The sequence below is a fragment of the Dipodomys spectabilis genome, unplaced genomic scaffold, assembly GCF_019054845.1.
Source record: "Dipodomys spectabilis isolate Male_0828 unplaced genomic scaffold, ASM1905484v1 ptg000380l, whole genome shotgun sequence".
In the NCBI taxonomy this organism is placed as follows: domain Eukaryota; kingdom Metazoa; phylum Chordata; class Mammalia; order Rodentia; family Heteromyidae; genus Dipodomys; species Dipodomys spectabilis.
Window position 1 is genome coordinate 276,887 of NW_024871057.1, and position 6,344 is coordinate 283,230.

Consider the following 6,344-nt stretch of genomic DNA (forward strand, 5'->3'; position numbering starts at 1 on the left):
AAAGAGCTGTTCTGGGGAAATAGCTGTTTGGGTGGTGTTGGAACAAGAAGGTATAGGTTAGAGGAAGGTAGATAGATCCAAAATGTCCAGGGAAGACTTAAAGTTTACATGGTTCCAAGCCTGCAGTTGTTCAATATTTTTACAAAGGCAATTATTGCACTGAACAGGGCTGAAGGAGATAACCTTTGAGGTTCCTTCTAAGCATCTCTAAGTCTCTAGGTACGCTAAAGGAATCTAGATTAGGAAATGGCCAGGGCCCCACAGGAAGCAGCTACAGGAGCTCAAGGACATTCACTGAGGATGGGCGGGAGTGGACTGCCCCGCCCCTGATGCTTGGACACTTGCCCAACCTTAGTACCAGCCCCTCCCCTCCCAAAGGAATAAATCTCTCCTCTGAGTTTTCCCACCTGTCAGGGTCCATGGCACTAAGAAGGGCCACATCATGTTCTTCCTTGTTCTCCAAAGTTGGTGAAGTTGAAGATCGTCCAACTCCAGGAATCCTGGCCATACCCCTCACCAGCATCGAGCTTCTCTTATTCTCTAGGGCTTTGACCTGGACTCCAAGATAAATATTTAATGGAGAGGGTGCCGGCTGAGCTTCCAAAGGTCCCAGCTTCCTGTTTCTCACAAAGGGAGAACTCAGCCGTGGGCAGGGAGCTGGGGACTAGCTACCAGTTTCATCTCTATGGGAATGGGGAGAGGGAGAATAGAGAAGGAGGGAGTCTTTCCCTCAGCTGCTTTTCTCCTCTCCTGTCTACTCAGGCCTGGGCCCAGCTGGGCTTACAGGTTGGAACCCCAGTGTCCGTTGGTACTTAGGTTGGCCACACAGAGGACAGCTGGGAAAATATAAGAAACAACAGATTTTTCTTTTTCTACCCAGATGGACAGAGAATTCCTCCTCTTTGAAAAACAGATTAAGGCTGGAAAAGTAGCAAGGTATAGTGATTCAGCCTAAAACCAGGTATCTGATTTCCCAACTCCTCCCCCTAGCTTCAGTTCCTTGCTGTCTTTCTGCTTTACAGCTGGCACTGCTTCCCAGTGGCAAGGCAGAACTGAGGAAGGTTGGCCCAGATTGCACGGCCCGGGTCAGCCACAGAGCAGACCATTTGCATCCCGTGTACTGTTCCCTTGTTCTCCAAAGATGGCCATTCCTCCCCACCAGACTGCTGCTTGCCCACCTCTTGACAGGGCCTTCTCTGCCACCTGAGCCTTAGTAAACACAGTTATGTAAGGGCTGTTTTTCCTAGCTATCTGGTTCCAGTCACCAGGATCCCCACCCCAACAGAGGCTGCCAACTTCTGTTCCGTGCACATTGCCCTACAGCTCTGCTGTCCTCAGCCACCACCCCAGGGCCTGGCTAGCCAAACGACTACTAATACATATTAGGGCTCCTTATGCAGAAGGGACCCAGATGGTAGTGTGTCAGCAAGAAGGAGAAATAGAGCATTTAAGTAGTTCTTTCCTCTCTACCAGGGAAGGCCAGGCCAATAGAGTGCAAAGAACTCAAGTTACTTCTCAAGTGGAAAAAGAGAAGCCAGGGATCCCCTAAGGCGAGTGTCTTTCTTTAGTGCTGGGGGCTGCCATTCCTATGAGTCACCCTGAGACCTCCTGGGCTCAGGCCCCAATTCCCTCTGCTGTCCCCTTTCTCCTCCCTGGGATTAACCCTGAGTTCATTTTTATTAAGGCTCTCAGAAGGGCATTTTCTTCCTGCAGACCAGAAGGGATTAGTCAGCTGAAACCAAGTCGCTGTGGACACAACCAGCACCAGATCTAGACTCTCTTTCATCCCCAGGGCCCCAGCCTTTCTCCTGGGTCCTCTCCTGATTCCAGTTCCTGCAGCGTTGCTGGCCAACTTCTACGGATGGCCCTCATCTGTGCCAGCCTCTGATGAGAACAGAGGCGAGCAGGGGAGAAAAGTGAAGTGACCCACTTCGGGGCATCAAAGGCCTTCCTGCACAGACAATGGCACGATCCGGCCCATCAGGAATCCAAGTTTTTTTGGTCCAGTTGCTGTGAGATGAGGGATCTCGGTGAGTGAAAAGAAACCCAGTACAGATCAGGTATGGGCAGCATGAAGCTTGGCAGCCAGTAAGTCTGTGTGGAACTCCATGGATGCAGAAATGAGTCTTTCATGTCCATCTGACACGCATCTTTCCACAGCACATGCATGATATAATAGGTATCTATTTGGGGCGCTCAATCACATCTAAACCCCAAAGGAGACAACTGTTTGTCCTATTTTCTCAGACTGTCCTCCAGGAAGCTGGGACCCTGACATCACACCCACCACTGTTCTGTCCCACTTTATGGACCAGCAAAGCAGCCATGTGTGTAGTTAGGGCATGTCTTGAGAACTGAGTGGGATGAAGCCCTTTTGGCTCTCAGGAAAGATGAGAAGAGCAAGCGACTGTCAGCCCTTTAGGAAGCTGACTTTGTAAGGGGAGGGTAAGTGGTAACTTCAGAGGGAAACCAAGCCAAGTCAACTCAGACGCAGAGAAGGCACAGAACAAGGCTGTCCTTCCCAGTTCAAGTAAACTGAGATTATGGAGACAGAGGGCTGATTGGCCGACCGGTGAACATCAGGAGGTAGTGCTCTGGCCTCCACACACAGAATAATCTGTCTTCCTGTCTGCTTGAATTCTGTACCAAACTTTCTCCTTAACTGCATAAACACTAAAAAGATGACTTAACTTACCCTAAAGTGACCAATTCACTGTCATTAAGTACCTTTTCTTTCTAAAATCTCAAAAGTTGTGATTGAAAAAACAAACCTTCAAAAAAAAACAAAAAAAGAGACCATCCAATGTAGTGGGTTACAAAGTGGCTGGGAATGTGGCTTAGTGGTACAATGCTTGCCTAGCAAGCATGAAGCTCTGGGTTTGATTCTCAGTACCACATAAACAGAAAAAGCCAGAAGTGGTGCTGTGGTTCAAGTGGCAGAGTGCTAGCTTTGAGCAAAAGCAGCTCAGAGTTCTAACCCCAGGACTGGCGGGGGAAAACAAAACAAAAAACAAAACACACAACAACAACAAAGTGGGAACTGCATCTAGATCTAGATGGGTCGAGTTTCAATTTAATCCTTCATTCCAGGCTCCTAAAACGTGCTCTGACTTTGTAAAGAAGGGCAAGTATGTCCTCTGCTTATTTTAGCAAAGGGAGAAAGGACACTGCTAACTCAGGATGCCACCAGGACTGGCAAAACCCAAACTATATACTCAGCTTTGGTGCAATTAGGAATCTAGGCTCATTTTGTCCTGTAAACTGTTCCATGGCCCTTAATGTGGCTGAGATAAAAACTGTCATCTGGGCCTGGCAATCCTGGATTTAGCCTTCCCACGCCACTGCCATAACCTGAAGAGTTCCTCCTCCAGGCCTCAGCACTTCCTTTTTTTTGGGGGGGTGGGGGGGTCCGGTCGTGGGGCCTCAACTCTGGACCTGGGTGCTGTCCCTCAGCTCTTCAGCTCAAGGTTAGCGCTCTACCACTTGAGCCACAGTGCCACTTCTGGCTTTTCTCTTTTTGCTTATGTGGTGCTGAGGAATCGAACCCAGGGCCTCAGGCATGCAAGGCAAGTGCTCTACCACTGAGCCACCTTCCCAGCCCCGCCTCAGCACTTCTTGATTTGAATCCACGGCACCTCACAACTTTTCTACTTTTCATAGGAATTGAAAGGCTGGTCTGGGCACTTCCTCGCCACATCTACTCCCTTCTGGCTCATTCTTTGACTTCTTTCAAGTTGTAATGCATCCACACCTATTGTTAGAGTCACATGCAGTTATTAAATTACTATAATAAAACCCTACTTTTAGCATTTGTAAAGACTATGGTTTCTGAATTGTCTTTCTTTCCTTCAAGAAGTGCTAAAGAAGTCATAGAAGGAAAGGGGCCTTTAACAGGAATTAGTAGTGGGCAAAATGCCAAGGTGGCAACTAGGGGCAAGAGAGTGGGTTTTAAATGGGGAAAACCAGAAGCATGGGAGCAGCAGCTGAAGCACTTTGAAATACTGGTAGGTGAGGGAAAGAGGCCCTTTTAAAAATTGTGAAGGATTTTCCTTTGGGAAGGAATTCCTCAGCATTGTCAGAGACCAAACCAGACATCAAAAGCCAGGCTTTCCCTTGACTTCTGGAGTTAGTAAGTGGTTAAGTAAGTGCCTCCACCAGGAAATAAAGACACAAGGAGCCAATAGAGTTATTCAATTTTAAGGCTATTTTCTTCTTACTTTTTTCTTTTTTTAATCTTAAAGATGACTTCCAAGTTACAATAAGGAAGATCTAACAAAGCTTTTTTTGTTAATCACAAAAAACTTCTGCCAATAAGTAACACTTCAACCAACAGTCCATTATTCAGGAGAACCTTAAAAAAAAGTTATACTGCCAGCTAAACCATCTCATCGCCTAGGATACAAAACCAGGATCCTTTCTTGGAAAAATATCTAGTGATATTTCTATTAGGAAAAATGGTACTGTTTAGGATGTGCTGAGAAAGAAAAAAAAAAAAACAGAGGCATTTTTGATGGTATCTCCAAAAAGGTTTTAAGACAGGTAAAATCATTCCTTGCCCTAAATCCAGATCTCTGTATCTTATTAATCTCTCATCTTATTATACACACTCTACTTTGACATGTGAAGGGAGAAAGGGGTTATGTTGAGAGTGAAGGGAATGTGGGCAAGAACTTACAGGCAGGCAGTGGTCACGGCCTTACTTCAGAGCTGTCTAGCTGAAAGGTCTGTGTTCATATCCTCCTTCTTGACCTGAAGCCACCTAGACTTGTCATGAGGGTGTTGAAGAGAAGATGCATAACCCTGTCTCAAACAAAGGTGTTATTTACCAGTCTTGCCACGGTTGCTGGGGCGTGAGGCCAAGGCCTCCCAAGAGGGAATATATTCTGAGTATCACCTTTACCTTTGTGACTGCATAGACGAAGGCAGCTAACACTGACCCCATTCACTTTAACTGGCTACATAGAGGTAGGGCAGCTCCCAAGTCCCAATAGCATGGGTCCCTCTCTCAAACTCTGTTAATGGCACAAAGTTCTACCATTACTGCAGTTCACATGCACTCAAGCTGAAGTCTCCACCCTGTCTGTCAGTTCACAGGCTTCTTCATCTACACCCATCTGCTCTTTCTTGTGGCTTTTCTAGAAGCTTCTGATCAAGAAGGGACTGTGGCAATACCATCTTAGTTGCTGTCTTCCATGTGACCCAGACCCCTCCCTCAGTCTCTTGTGGGGCCCATCCTGGCTGCTGTTTACTTTCCATTGAGCAGACTGCAGGAGATGAGGACCAGGTGCCACACAAGATGGAACTCATGGTTATAACCACAAGTAATTTAGGTAATGGGAGTCTCATACCCATAACTGGAGCTCTGAGTTCACACTCTTGGTATTTTTTCCTTCCTGGACAGGAAAAGCTGAAAGAAACTTGGGTTCCATTGTTACTATACCAACTAGGTTAAATATTGGGGGGTTCTAGAATGCTGTCAGTAAGTCTTTATAGGCTAGGAAGTAATTTTCAATACAAAGACTGAGGAGAAAACCTAACAATAAAAACTATGAATCAATGTGGGGCAAACTACCTAACCTAGTCAAAATGAATGATCACACAGATCAGTCAGCACAGACTCAATTCTCAAGAGCTTGAACTGGAACTGGGAAGGTGGTTCAGTGGTAGAGTGCTTGCCTTGCATGCACCACATAAGCAGAAAAAGCTGGAAGTGGCGCTATGGCCCAAGTGGTAGAGTGCTAGCCTTGAGCTGAAGAGCTGAGGGACAGCGTCTAGGCCTGGAGTTCAGGCCCACGACCGACAAAAAAAAAAAAAAAAAAAGAGCTTGAACTTTCTATTTATAGAATATTTATAGAAAAAAATAGAAATTCTACTTATAGAATTATTTATAGAAATGGTGTAGTCAAGCCGGCAGTACCGGTGGCCCATGCCTGTAATCTTAGCTACTCAGGAGGCTGAGATCTGAGAATCATGGTTCAAAGCCAGCCTGGGCAGGAAGGTCCATGAGACTCCTGTCTCCAGAAAACCAGAAATGGTACTACGGCTCAAGTGGTAGAGTGCTAGCCTTGAATTGAAGAGCTGAGGGACAGTGCCCAGGCCCAGAGTTCAAGCCTGGTGTAGTGAAGAATTCTAGAGGTGATTACAATAGAATATTTGCATAAAGCATAGGTGGAAGAGACTTCTGTCTTCCTCATTCTGCAATGCTGTAAAGACCAAGGAAAGAAGCCCAATTGTACCTAATATGGTTTACAATGTTTTTCTTAAGAGAACAGCTGTCTCAAGCTGAACGGCTCCAAAGCTAATTTCAGAAACCTCACTCTTGCTCCTTAATTACATCAAATAAT